Source organism: Lissotriton vulgaris, chromosome 3_1 (assembly GCF_964263255.1).
Source record: "Lissotriton vulgaris chromosome 3_1, aLisVul1.2, whole genome shotgun sequence".
Lineage (NCBI taxonomy): Eukaryota > Metazoa > Chordata > Amphibia > Caudata > Salamandridae > Lissotriton > Lissotriton vulgaris.
This window is the reverse complement of record NC_141689.1, coordinates 1,763,970,494-1,763,984,949: the sequence shown is the minus strand read 5'-3', so window position 1 is coordinate 1,763,984,949 and position 14,456 is coordinate 1,763,970,494.

The following is a 14,456-nucleotide window of genomic DNA, read 5'->3' as shown; positions in this document are numbered from 1 at the left end:
TGCCCATGTTAAGTACATAACGTGAAGAGCAAATAGACCTAACCTCAAATTTCATTATTGACGCTGAATTTAGAAAGTTGGCTTGTGCCATGCCTTATGTGTTGAATGCGTTGCATATCCACCTTGAATACGCTGCTTTTGTTGAGGTGTGTTACAAACGTGCAGCTCTTTGGGATGGCAAAGCTTGGTAAAGGAGGCTTGAGTGACAGCCCGAACGGAAGCCATTACTTGTATCTTTTCCGGAAGTTAACTAAGCAACCAACTAAGGGCCTGGTTCCAAGTGGTCTGGTGTTTTCAGACTTGATTTGATCAGGTCTGCAAAAACTGGTCTGGTAATTTCGGCTACTGAAACATTAGATCTGATTTTACAGGGTTTAGGTTTGTATCTGGGAAAACTGGCAGTTGGTCACAGGGGGCCAGGGGCTCCCGAGAGAGACACAGCTCACCCCATCCGACTTGAGCAGCACCAGGAGAAGCTGACAATGCTCCTCCACCTTGGCACTGCCATGTGCCATCTTCCACAGCAGAAATGCCAGGTTTGCATCCAGATATACAGTGAAGAACTTGCTCAGGCCAAACAGCATCCACCTGTCCCTGTCTACAACATCGCTAGCAAGTAATAAATACCCCCTACGCCACATTAATCCAAGGGCCAGCTCTCTCCATGGCCTTGGCTGCCAGTGTTAATCCCCAAGGGAATTCTGTCTGTGCAGAGTAACTCATGATTGCACGATACAGGTGGGGTGTTTTTTACACAGTAGTAGATATGCAAAGTGGGAAATTTAAGTCAATCAACATTATGTGGAGTTAAACACAAGTGACTACTTGAGCAGGAGCACTTCTACCATATAAACACACAATCACTCTGCAGACCTACCTTCACTACAATTCACAAGACCTCATGATTAGTGGCATCTCTTAGGGAAGGCCAGGTATGGCTGGCGCCCCATATGACACTGTCCTGGCCCCTTCCTTGTGTCCCACCACTGGGTGACAGCTGCAGGTGGGGAACAACAAACACTGCTCTCTCAGCCCGGAAACAGAAATGTACTCCTTGTTTACATTTAACGTTGTGCTTACTTTTGCACTCCTTAAGAGTATTTCCTACTTTCAGGATGATGTTTCGTATTTTTCATGCAACGTGATATTACTCGTGTGTAGTGCATATTGTGAAAAGAATTGCTTCAATGAATCTGTGTGAGTTCAGGTTGTGGGTGGATATTTATAATGGGCCACAAATGAGAGCTGTGGTGTTCAGGCCAAAGGCAAGGTGAATTATCCCGTCAATTTGCTCATCCAATCCTTGACCTCACCGTCGATTGCACAGAGCAATAATCAGATGCAGTGATTGTTATTGTGATTCTATGGAAATTTGTGTGAAGTAGGTACATAGGTGTAGCATTATTAACTGGGCAAAAGTTAGGGAAAATGCACTGAGGTGTTAGATATTCAGATGTAGGGTTTCAGAAAGATAGCAAGAGAAAAGGCACAAATATCTAACTAACTGAGCTACTGGAGATGAAAGGGATGTGAAAATGTGAAAGGGCATGATTGATGATTAACAGTCTGAAGACCATTACCCCTTTCACAGTTCTTAGTAAAGTTTGATTCACAGTCTGCTTAAAATGTTTAAATGACTTAGGGTGTGTGTATATATATATATATACACACCTCATGCAGGGCAGAGAGCTTTGCCTGTCTGCCCCCACTGAAAAGGATTCCCGAACATTTAAGGTTGGAGCAGTTGGGGACCCGAGGAGGCTGTATTTTCTTGTATCTAAAGCAGGAAAATTGGTTTTGAACTTTGCGCAGTGTCCTGTATCAAGCGCTACCATTCAGCAGAACATCCCCCATCCAAAACTTACCTGGGAGCTCCAGAATGCATTCTGGGTCCTGCAGTGTGGTGACGTTCCTGCGTTCCGCTTACAGGAACCGGAAAGGCGGGACAGGAAGCGGAAGGCGGCCATCTTGTGTGTTGGCGCCGACCGCGTAAGGGAGTAGACGTGTTTCCCGGCGCTCCGGTAATAAAGATAAACTTAAACTTATTGGGTCTCCGTGTGGTGAAATCGAACTTCCACAATGGCGACGAGATATGGGATGTAAACCCCAGCCCCACCCCCCGGCGGAATTAAATATTAAATTGAACGGAGCCCAAGCACACCGGAGCGTGGCAGTGGACACGAGGCAGTCCCCACATAAGGACACCGCGCACATGCTGAGCGGGACAACCACGAAAGTACCAAAGGTACGCCAGACCATAAGCGACACCATGGGGGGAAGCACTGCAGTCTAGAGGCCATACTGGACATAAGGGAGAAGGCACTAAGGCACCAGAGCACCTGGCCGTTGACCTCCGTCCAGAGGCCCACCCAGCACCCTGGCGGCACGGCATAAACGCGGGGAAGGGTCAAGCACCACAGACACAGAGCGAAGGGGCAGTCCACAAGAACTCCCAACCATCGAGGGAACGGCAAACAGCAGGGCTACCGACAGTGAACAGAGTGACGAAGAGGCAGACAAGCAACCACCACCAGGGAGTCCACCAGGCAAGCGCATTACGGAGCAAGCAGACCCCAGAGGCGGCAACAAGATGGCTGCCCAGTCCACCTCCCTCACTCAAGTGGTACCATTTCTTTCGAAAAGTGGGGAGCCAGAAATGCAGTGGGAAGACTGGAAACAATACTTCCTCAACTATTTGGAAGCTTTAGAAGAGGAGGGTGAAGCACCATTCTCGAGCCAGAGGAGAAAGAAGATACTACTGCACAATTTGGGTCCAGAGGGAATCAGAGTGTACGATACCGTAGTCAAGGGCACGAGAGACGCAGCAGACACGGATGTGTTCGGTCACGCCATCGCTGACCTCGACGCACACTACCGGCCGGTGGTATGCATAGCGATCAACAGTCACAATTTCTTCCAGAGGAAGCAGAAGAATGGAGAGTCGGTGGACGAATATATGGTGGCACTACAGAAATTAGCATTGACGTGTAAGTTTGGCACGCTACATGACGACTTAATAAGAGACCAGATGATAATACACACGTCCAGCACTCATATCCAGGAGAAACTGTGGGTCAATGGAGATGCCCCCCTGAAGGAAGTGTGGGCCTTAGTGAAGAAGGCGGAGATGTCGAAGAGATGTGCACAAGCTGCCAGAAAGGAGGCAGGAGGAACACAATCCGTCTGCAAAATCATGACGCCGACAAAGGGTGAAAGAGCGAAGCCGAGAGACCAACAAAGAGGCCAAGAGGTCACGCGGACCTCCCAGTCCAGCCACACCAGAGGACAGGTAGAGGTGGACGCCCGAGCTGTTACAGGTGTGGTAGCACCTCGCACTTAGGAAACGACAAGGCGTGCCCGGCCTTCAGGGCGAAGTGCACATTCTGCAGAGTGTTCGGGCACTATGAAAAAGTGTGCCGCCGAAAACCCAAAGGAGCAACGATCAGATACGTGGACCAAGAACAACGAGAAGAAGCAGGGAGCCACGAGGAAGAGGAGGATTTGGAGGAAATCCTCTACATCGATGTACAAGTATTGGAGATGGAAGGTGCAGAAACAGATAAACCCAAGCTAGACATACAAATAGAAGGAGTACCCATAGAGATGATCGCCGACAGTGGTGCACCCATTACCATAATCCAGAGGAAGGTATGGGAAGAGAAGTTTGGGTCACAAAGGGAAGACAAATTATGTCCGATGGACTTGAGACCGGTAACATACACGGGGCAAAGGATCCCAATGTTAGGGTGCTGCCCGCTACTGTTTGAATTTAGAGGCCGCCAAGCAAATTGCAAATTGTACATTGCCGAAAAGGGGCCGTCAGTGCTCAGCTGGAAAGACCAAGGTGCGCTGGGAATACTGTTGAACCCAGGAGGAGTAGAAAAAATCTTGCTCATGGACATAGAGGGAAGAGACAACGGTGAATCCTGGCACAAGGCATACCCCAAGGTGTTTAGTGGCCAAATTGGAGAACTAACCAAGTACAAACACCTCATCAAACTCAAGGAGGGAGTGAAACCAGTGGTCCACAAAGTGAGAAATATCCCTTTCCGGTGTAGAGAAGCGGTGCAGGCAGAACTCGACAGACTGGAAAGAGAAGGGGTGATAAGAGCGATCGAGAGTGCTGAGTGGCTTTCACCTGAGGTAATATGAATTTTTATGGTCAATTGTGTCCCCTATCGTAGACCCCAACGGCTCCATGTACGTGCTTCAAGTACATGTATGTTCCCTCCACAACCAGCTATGAAGACGCAAATACATTTGCATCCAACGTTAACATGTCCTCTTTCAGATCCACCATGAATGGGTCAGATATTCAGTTCCTAAGTGTGCCTTGCCAACGTCTTTACATGGTGCACTTTCACGTTTTTCTAGCTCTGGCGAGTTAGGCCCTGATTCCTGCCATCAAGCCTTTTTCTGCCTTCCGCCTCTGGAAGCTGCAGCTTGGACCTGCATCTGTATCCATGACCTTTTACTTACTCCCTGCGTGGCTAGCGGTGCCTGGCTCGGCCTGCTTGCCTGCCAAAGCTGTATTCAGCCTTCAAGTTATCTGCTCCGCTCCTCGAAAATACATTCCTGTCTAGTAGTATAGGTAAACATCCTTCCCAGCTGCAGAGCAAAGGGCCCGGCCTTTCTGTCTCCATGCAAGTAATTCATAGCTTCCGTTACCATGGTAGGCCCATGGCCCCCTTGCTTTACACGTAGACACGTAGTCGCATATGCACGCACTAGCAGTCAGTATAGAATAGCCTCTGCCCGAGAGACCTTTCCTTCTAGATAATACAGTTCCTCAAACACAAGATATTAGATACACGTCAATCACACGTCATGCTGCTGCGCGCGCATCTCTGCCACATGTTTCTGCTGACTCTGCAGGATTCCTCTAGGGATCCACCCACTTGTGACACCTCTATGTGACGTTTCTAGCACACACCTTTGTGAACGCCCTCGTGCACGCCTTCTGTTACGCATGTGTGTTCTTATCTCGTTTCTCTCAGCTGTTACGCCTTCTGAACCCATCACCACTGTAATGCATTGACTATATATATGATGTACTGTTAATAAACCATTGTAATTCCCTTCCTGAACCTTCGTGGTGATGGAACATGATACCTGGTTCGAACCAATTCCTTTTTAAGGAATAAAACCTTCATAAAACTCAGATGCCACGGACTCTGTCTCTTCTTTTTGACTGAGTTATTCTTATTGAACTTTACCGCATAAATTAAGTATAGGTAATTTAAATTTACCACATAATTGGTGGCCGAACAGGGATCCCTCCCCCACCTTACGCGCCGGCGGTGCGTTGCAGGCCCGGTCCCCTGCCACAGCGCTGACGGACAACTACGCGTACCCGCAGGATTTCCTGTATCTCCCTCAGGCCAACGGAGGTGACTGAGGCTGCGATCGACACCCAGACGAGGCGGTGAGGAGTGCGGAGGATCCCGACCAGAGCCTAGCTGAGAGAGCAAAGTCCGAGGTATTCAGAGGCCCACCAGTTCCGAAGTTCCGAAGTGCTTACGTCACGAGTCGAGTCGAGTCCAGTCCGGTCCAGTCCAGTGTCGAGTTTCCGAGGCCTTCTGTTCTGTGCTTCCCGGTGAGTACCGTTGCTGGGGACGCATCTAGACGGGTGCATTAATTTGTGTCCGGTCAAGACGGGTTTGGGTACACAGACCCGGTCTGCACTGTTTAGCGGTGTATCTGTACTGTTTAGCAGTATATCGAGTATGCAGGTAGTTAGTTTTATCCTAGTTATTATTGTTCGTTTTTCTAAATGTTTAAATGTGTTTTAATGTCGTGGTATGAGTGATTGTTCGATCTACATAATCGTGTTTACTGTCTTAGTTGTGTCCAATTCCAAGTAAGTATCAAGTCCCGAGTACTTCGGCTGAAACATGCAGCTGTTTTCCAAACTGAAACAGATAGGAACTAGAAAAGGGATTCTAGAAGAAGCAGTGCCTGTTCCACCTAGGGACACTCCAGGGCACTTTATGTACCACAAGCATGGCTTAGATGCTATATTGTATCTCGACTTGTGGGTAGACTATACCAAAGATTTAGCAGAGAATCAAAGATGGCCCGCTACAGGGACATGGGATGCCGATTGCATCATGAGAGTAGAAGAAGCGTTATGGAAAAAGAAAGCCAGACAGTCACAGAAGGACGCCATTGAACTATGGCGTAAAGAATCGCACAGACGCACAGAGAAAGCGCTCAGAAAAGCAGATAAACATAGAGAGGATTCAGACAAAGCCCGAGAAAACGTATTAGTTGAGGAGGGGATACGAGTAAAAGCAGAACAAGTAGACCAACAACGAAACACTCTTATGAATGGTATGTATCCTCTGCTGGCCGAGGGTTTACCTAAGGCCACTCCGGAAATACCGAAGGATCTGCCCCCTCCATTGCTCCCGACTAAATTACATCACAAGACCACAAAAGACATATTCCTTTCTTCCTATTTAGACGACGTAGCTCCCGCATATACAAATCCACGTGTCCCTGCACCACCCGATGACGGCACCCCACCCCGAGATAATCTACACCCACTTCCGCAACAACAAACTCCTCCTCCCGTTCCACATCCTGCGCCTATTCCCCCAACCCTTCCTGCACCTATTATTTCTGGCATTCACTCACTAAATCCTTTTGGACCTGGCACCTCGGGAGGTGCGGCAGGAGGTTTTCAAACGCCGCCACAAACACATCGATTGACTTATAGGGATTTAGCACAACAACGTACACCTCAAACAGCGAGTTACGACATACTTAAAGAGCCTCTTACAGACTGTAGATATGATCCAGTACCCGGTAAAGACGACAGAATGATGCTAGCATCAGTACGTCTACGACGAGTTGCAAACTATTTAATGTTACTACCAGGAATGATTGATCATCTAGACAGAATATATCATTTTGTCCAAATGGGGGAAGGTCCTGAAAGTATTGGCGAGGCCATGGCATACCAGAAAGTTGACACTCAAGGTATGATATTACGGTTCTTCATAAACTGCTTGATAAGAGACCAAGACAGGCCTGGTGTAGACAAGGAAGAAATGATTGCACTTAATAAATGGGGTCAGAATATAGCAGACGGAAAACATGATAAACAGAGTTGTATAGAAAACATGTACCGAAGGATCCGAAAAGCAGTATTAAAAATACACGAAAGAAGACAGCCTGAAAGAGAAATAGATACAGACAAAAATGAATCCTCGGAGGATGAGGAACAACCAGAAACGACAACAGGAGCATTGCAATTACCAGCTAGAGAAACAATAGCATATGTAGGTAAGGGAAGACCTTTTAATAATTCAATACGTCCGGTACGTCCAGAAAGTAAGAGACTTTTGCAAGCTGCCATGTCAAATCCAAAGACCCCTGAACATCTATTTCAGGCTACCGATAAAATACTTCAAGAACGAATGGGGTACCATGTACTCGATTCCATGGATGAACAAGAATTGGCCAGGTCAGCAGTACAATGGGCTGACAATTCTGATAAATATAGTGATGACGGCTTAGCGCAGACCTTTTTGAACCTTTCCCCTGATGAACAGAAATTAGCTGGAGTATATATGATCCAGCATCTCATTTCGCTGTTTAAAGGCCAACATTCCGATCCAGGTCCCTTACCTGATATTTTAATAGAGCTACTCTCGAATAGATGGAGAGGTCTAGGTACCAACTTAATTAAAGTAATTCTAGAACATCGACACAGGTATAATGCTTTTCTGAATACACAATTTGTTCCAGCTCCACCCGTAGAAAGAAAAATGTATTACATAGACAGGCAGAATCCATTGCGAGAAGTGCATCAAGTCCAGAATGATGATAATACCTTTAGACGCGTGTTTGTGTACACGCCCATAACTAAAATGGAACTGTTAGAAATGAAGAAATTAGTGCCCAGCCACGATAAAGACCCTGCAGGGTTCCACCGTGAAATCAAAGATATGTTACTCATGGGTGTTTATACCTATCCCGACATTATGAAAATATTGAAAGTATTATTGCCTGCCGGTATTTACGAGAAACTCAAGGAAAAAGATTGGGAGGTGGGAGAGCAAAAGATTGATTGGGCTGCATTAGAAAATGAAGAAAATACCCGAACCCCAGGCCTAGGGCTTGGGGACAAAACTAAAGCATTACCAGGATTGTTAGTACAAGTATTGCCACGTTTATTAGCTACTAAAAAGGAGGACTGGGATGCAATCTCAGCCTGTAAACAGAAACCTGATGAAGACACTAGTGATTTTTATTCCCGATTTGAGAAATGTTTTGGTATTAATAGTGGCCTGAAAGCAAGTAGCGAATCATATCCACATCTTTTTGTAACCAAGTTAGTCGAGAATTCCCTGCCCCAAGTTAAGAATCGTGTACAGAAAGTCGAGAGCACATGGCAAGCAAATACGCCTTCACAAATGTTACAGATGTTACAGTACCACCAGAACAGAATCAGGGAAGAACATGATCACGAACAAAGACGTATGAAAGACACGAAAATGAAAATGTTAGTTGCTCAGTCAGTTCCAGCTGACGGTCAGAAAAAGGGCACGACACAGTCCAATAATTCAGCAGCTCCTGTTAAAGGGACATGCAACTATTGTAAACAGCCAGGTCACTATATAAACGATTGTGCAGTTTTGAAACACAATATACTTACTGGAAAAACTAAAGAGAGACCGCGTCCTCCTAGACAGGACCAGGTCCAACAACAAGTACCACAGAATATCCAGCCTATGCAAGCCTCACAACAGGCAGTACAGACAGTAGCGGTACCACAGCCACAACCGATGGCCGCAACACAACATGCAACTCAGCAGATGTACCAGTATGCCCAAACTGATTATCCCGATTATCAGCGATACACATGAAACAGCCTAGAGAGGGAAGTTGGCCTGCCTCTTATTGAGGTTCCTGTAGATCAAGAGGGTCCTTATGTACATAGTCAAGTATTAGGGAAAGACAGAAAGTTTTTAATTGATACAGGGGCAAGCAGAACAACGATAAGTCACGACGAGGTTCCAGGGGCACCCCTCTCAGGCTCACAGAATGTTTCCCTTGGTTTTTCAGGCAAGCCTCTTATTAATGAAGTATCGCAACCACTTCCCCTTGCAGTTGGTCCACTGACACGTACTACAGATTTATTACTCACAAAGTCATGTCCAGAAAACTTGTTAGGTATCAAGACTCTGAAAGCTCTAGGAGCTGTCATTTGCTGTTCTCCGGAAGGAGTAAGATTGTTTTTACGTGACTTTAAAGGTCACTATGTGTTGAGAGATATTGATCCCAGATTACAGAATGTACCTGCACATTTATGGGCACAGGGCCCCACTGATGTAGGTTGTATGCACATTACACCATATCGAGTCACACTTAAACCAGGAGTTGTTTTACCACGAATTCGACAATACAAGTTACCCCCAGATGCTGTAGTGGCTTTACTGAAAATCATTGACGAGCTCATTGCACAAGGAGTGGTTGTGGAAACCGACTTGAATTTATGTAATTCTCCTATCATTCCAATTCTTAAACGCACTGATCCGAATGCACCACCAGTTTATCGATTAGTTATCGATTTGCGCAAATTGAATAAATGCATCGTACCGCAGTACCCTGTGGTCCCAGATATCTCATCTCTATTGACAGCTATTGATTCTGAGGCAACGTTCTTTACTGTAATTGATCTGAAGAACGCCTTCTTTAGTGTCCCAATTGATCCGGAAAGCCAATACCTTTTCGGATTCTGTTTAAATGGACGAAGCTTCAAATTTGCATGCGCACCTCAAGGATTCACAGAAAGCCCCAGCATCTATAGCCAAGCACTGAAAAGACAACTCGACAGTATTCACATGCCTGACAACACTGCCCTAAAGTGAACGTGAATGTGAACTAGCGTCACTGACGGTTTTGCATTTCCTGGCTGACAAGGGGCACAAGGTGTCCCCTTCGAAGCTGCAATTCTGTGTTCAGCAAGTGGTGTACCTTGGGCACTTGCTGTCCAAATGGGGGAGACAGCTAACACCTGACCGCATCCAGTTAATTGCAAACATGTTACCACCCAGGACACAAATGGAGGTGCAGGCTTTTATAGGCCTCACTTCTTACTGCAGACAATGGATCCCTCAGTATGCATTTCTAGCAAAGCCACTCATACAGTTGACAACACAGGAGGCAGCGTCTTTGACTGTCCTCCCTTGGACTCAGGAACATACACAAGCTTTTGACGACTTAAAGAAAGCCTTATGTCAAGCACCAGTTTTAGCGACACCAGCAAGCCTTTTACACTTTTTGTCACAGAACGTGAAGGTACTGCATTGTCGGTACTCACGCAGGATCAAGCAGGTTCACACAAACCGTGTGCTTACTTTTCTAGTACATTGGATCCAGTAGCCCAGACCTTGCCTGCGTGCTTAAAATCAGTTGCAGCAACAGCTCTAGCAATCAGACAAAGTGATTCCATAGTGTTAGGACATCAATTGACAGTACAAGTTCCACACTCCGTGGAAGTTCTTTTAAACCGAACACAGACTCAACATTTGACTATAGCACGACTGACAGGTTATGAATTGACATTGTTTCAGCCACACATAGAAATTAGACGTTGTAATACATTGAACCCTGCTACACTTTTGCCATTAACTGAAACAGACCCATTGGCACATGATTGCATTGAAGTCATTACCATCACGACAAAACCCAGACAAGACTTGACAGACACCGCATTACCAGATCCAGACCTGACACTTTATGTGGATGGTTCATGCATGAGAACAAGTACAGGAGAATTAGTGGCCGCATATGCAGTCACGACAGAAACTGAAGTTGTAGAAACGAATTGTATTGACATCCTGTCAGCCCAAGCAGCAGAGCTCATCGCTCTGACACAAGCCTGTATTCAAGCCAAGAACAAGAGGGTTAACATATACACAGACTCCCGTTATGCATTCGGAGTTGTACACGACTTCGGTGTTCTCTGGCGAGAGAGAGGTTTTTTGACTTCTCACGGAGCCAAAATTCAGCACGGTCCCCTCATTCAAGCTCTGTTAGATGCAATACATCTGCCTACAGCCATATCCATCATGAAGTGCAAGGCACATACGAAAGTTACAGATACTATTTCCCAGGGTAACGACCTGGCAGACCGAACAGCCAAACATACAGCTCAGAATCAGATTCACACCACTGATCTGACAAAAGACAATAGTCGCGACACCGACACATTGCATGACAGTTAAGGATCCCGCCCTAGATGTAATTGACATACAGACACATGCTACACCAGACGAAATAAAGAAATGGACTGAACTAGGAGGGATCCAGACAGAACAGGGATGGATGACGAAGGGAAAATCTACATGGTTTCTCCCCGACTCTATGGTTCAAGTTATCATTAACACAGTACACAGTCCAGCACATTTAGGAGAAAAAGCCATGTTAGACAGTATTCAACACCTCTGGTTCAATAAACGTTTACGAGCAGCAGCCAAACAGAAAGTGCGTACTTGCATGATTTGTTGTCAGTTCAACCCAGGTAAAAGCATTCCTGTAGAACAAGGTGGATTTCATCCTCCCGATCACCCTTTTGAAGTCCTCCAGATGGATTATATCCAGATGGAACGTTGTCGAGGATTCAAAGATGTCCTCGTAGTTGTATGTGCACTCTCCCGTTGGACAGAAGCATATCCAGTTCCAGATTACACTGCTCCGACCACTGCCAAGCAGCTGGTTCGTGAATTCTTCCCCAGATATGGTTTGCCCCGCATCGTATACTCCGATAACGGTCAGCCATTCTCGTCCGAGCTTATGAAGCAGGTATCACTCCTGCTAGGCTATCAGTGGAAGTTCCACTGTGTCCGACATCCCGAGGCAGCAGGTCTCGTAGAGAGACACAATCAGACTCTGAAAATTCGTCTTGCTAAAATCTGTAGAGAGAAAGATGTCGACTGGATAGTAGCTTTGCCAGTTGCCCTTTTTAATATGAGGATGGTCGCACACTCCAGAACAGGGCTATCCCCGTACGAGGTGATCTTTTGTAGGCCACCGAATATGTGGGGGACGCCTCTGCCTCGCAAAATTACCGATGTTGATTGTAATATGCTGACAGATTACCTTGCCTCCTTGATGTCTGCACTACAATCATGTTGTTCACAGGTCGCTGCAGCCTTTCCCGACAACACCGAGGTGAAACCGCATGAAGTTGTTCCGGGGGATCTCGTCTTCGTAAGGAATTTCGACAGGAGAAGTCCGCTGGAGCCCCGCTGGCAAGCACCGAAACTAGTACTTTTGACCACAAGGACAGCGATTAAAGTGGAGGGCCGCAAGGGCTGGCTCCACTCGAGTCATATCAAAAAGTTCCATGGACTGCCGCCAGTTTCAGACTCCCAGCCCGGCCCTCCTCCACAGACTGACTCAAAACTCCCCCTGGTAGAGAAAACTTCTTCTCAAATATATAATCTGAAATTGAGGTCTAGCAAGTCAGACAGTTTAATTGTTTAAGTCCTCCCCTAGGTGAATCGGTTAGACGAGTCTCTGACATGTATCCCCTAGACCCCAAGAGAGAGAGAGATAGACAGAAACAGCTCAAGAAACGTGCATATTGTAAATCCTTGCGCAGTCACTGTATTGTGACTTTACTGATTATGTTTTTTCTGAGCCTTACGATTATTGCTGCAAGTGTACTGTTACATGTATATTATCCTATTTTCAAGCGTGCACATTCTTCCTTCAATGTTACTGCCGAGCACTCTTTCAGTGAATTACCTCCGCATGAGTTATCTTACAGACTTGCGCTGCGCAACAATACATTCATTAGTATGTTACACCATTCCCATCAGACCAGCAACGCTACAAATTGTTGGATATGTGGCCGACTCCCTCCCTATCAGAAATACCAGGGAGTTCTGCCCCTTTACCCGTACCCGTTCACACACAATGGATCCTGTGGTGCATGGTTTAGTTTGATTAATTCCTTAAATTCAGATTCTGTAGTTTACCAGGACAACTGGGTATGGGGAAACCTGAACACTGTTTTGCATAAAGTATGTTTCCCTGATAAGGAGGGTCTTCCCAAAGGGACAGGAACTGATCTAGAAAAAGAAGTATATGGATTAGGTAATTTTACACTTAACCTCATGATTCTGAGTGTTGAATCCGAAACAGAACCAGTCTTGCCCGCCATGTCCGTACTACCAGTCAAAGGTGAATTATGTGTCAGAAAGAATGGTTCAGTACACCTGGGTCATAGTAAATGTACTACTGTGATCGAATTCAGTGATAAGGGCAAGTCTACATTCAAAGCTTCCCGTCATTCCTACTTCATTTGTGGTCATACCGCATATATACGCTTTCCTCTAGATTGGGATGGCACCTGTTACATTGCATTCCTTCTGCCACCTGTTTTCCTAGCCCCTCCTGATTATCATAGGGACACCCATCTAGTACACAATAGACCACAGAGAGATCTCCCGATTGTCGACTACACTGAAACGGCATGGGAGCAATACACAGATTTCAATAAAGGTTTCTTTCCCTACTTAGGTGCTGTCTTTAATAGTAAACTGATACGCAAATTAACTAGAACCCTTGAAGCTGTAGTGAATGAAACTACTTCCGCCCTAGGCAACCTGACAGAGGAACAGTCTGTTATGAGACTTGTCGTTCTTCAAAATCGTCTTGTCCTTGACGTCATCCTGGCCGATAGGGGCGGAGCTTGTAGAGTCATCGCATCGAGCTGCTGTGTTTTCATTCCAGAAAACGCGCCATCAGTATATAGAGCCATTACCCGTCTTCACAAGATTGCAAGTCTGATACACCAGAATCCAGGCACCTGGACTTGGTCCGGTTGGTTCTGGACCACGTTGTCAGCCTGGGGATGGAAAGTCCTATCCTTCCTAGGTATAGCCCTTCTTATAGTATTCAGTTGTTGCCTATGTCTGCAATGTGGGCCAGCGATTTGCGGCTTGTGCGCCACATCATGTATTCCTCATTCCAGTTCACATTCAAAACGCCATAAGAAGAAAGAAGAGCAAATGATGTTACATGAACAGATTGATAGATTAATGAGGATTGATATCTCATGAAGGGTCCATAGGGGACAAGGAGGGAATGAGGTAATATGAATTTTTATGGTCAATTGTGTCCCCTATCGTAGACCCCAACGGCTCCATGTACGTGCTTCAAGTACATGTATGTTCCCTCCACAACCAGCTATGAAGACGCAAATACATTTGCGTCCAACGTTAACATGTCCTCTTTCAGATCCACCATGAATGGGTCAGATATTCAGTTCCTAAGTGTGCCTTGCCAACGTCTTTACATGGTGCACTTTCACGTTTTTCTAGCTCTGGCGAGTTAGGCCCTGATTCCTGCCATCAAGCCTTTTTCTGCCTTCCGCCTCTGGAAGCTGCAGCTTGGACCTGCATCTGTATCCATGACCTTTTACTTACTCCCTG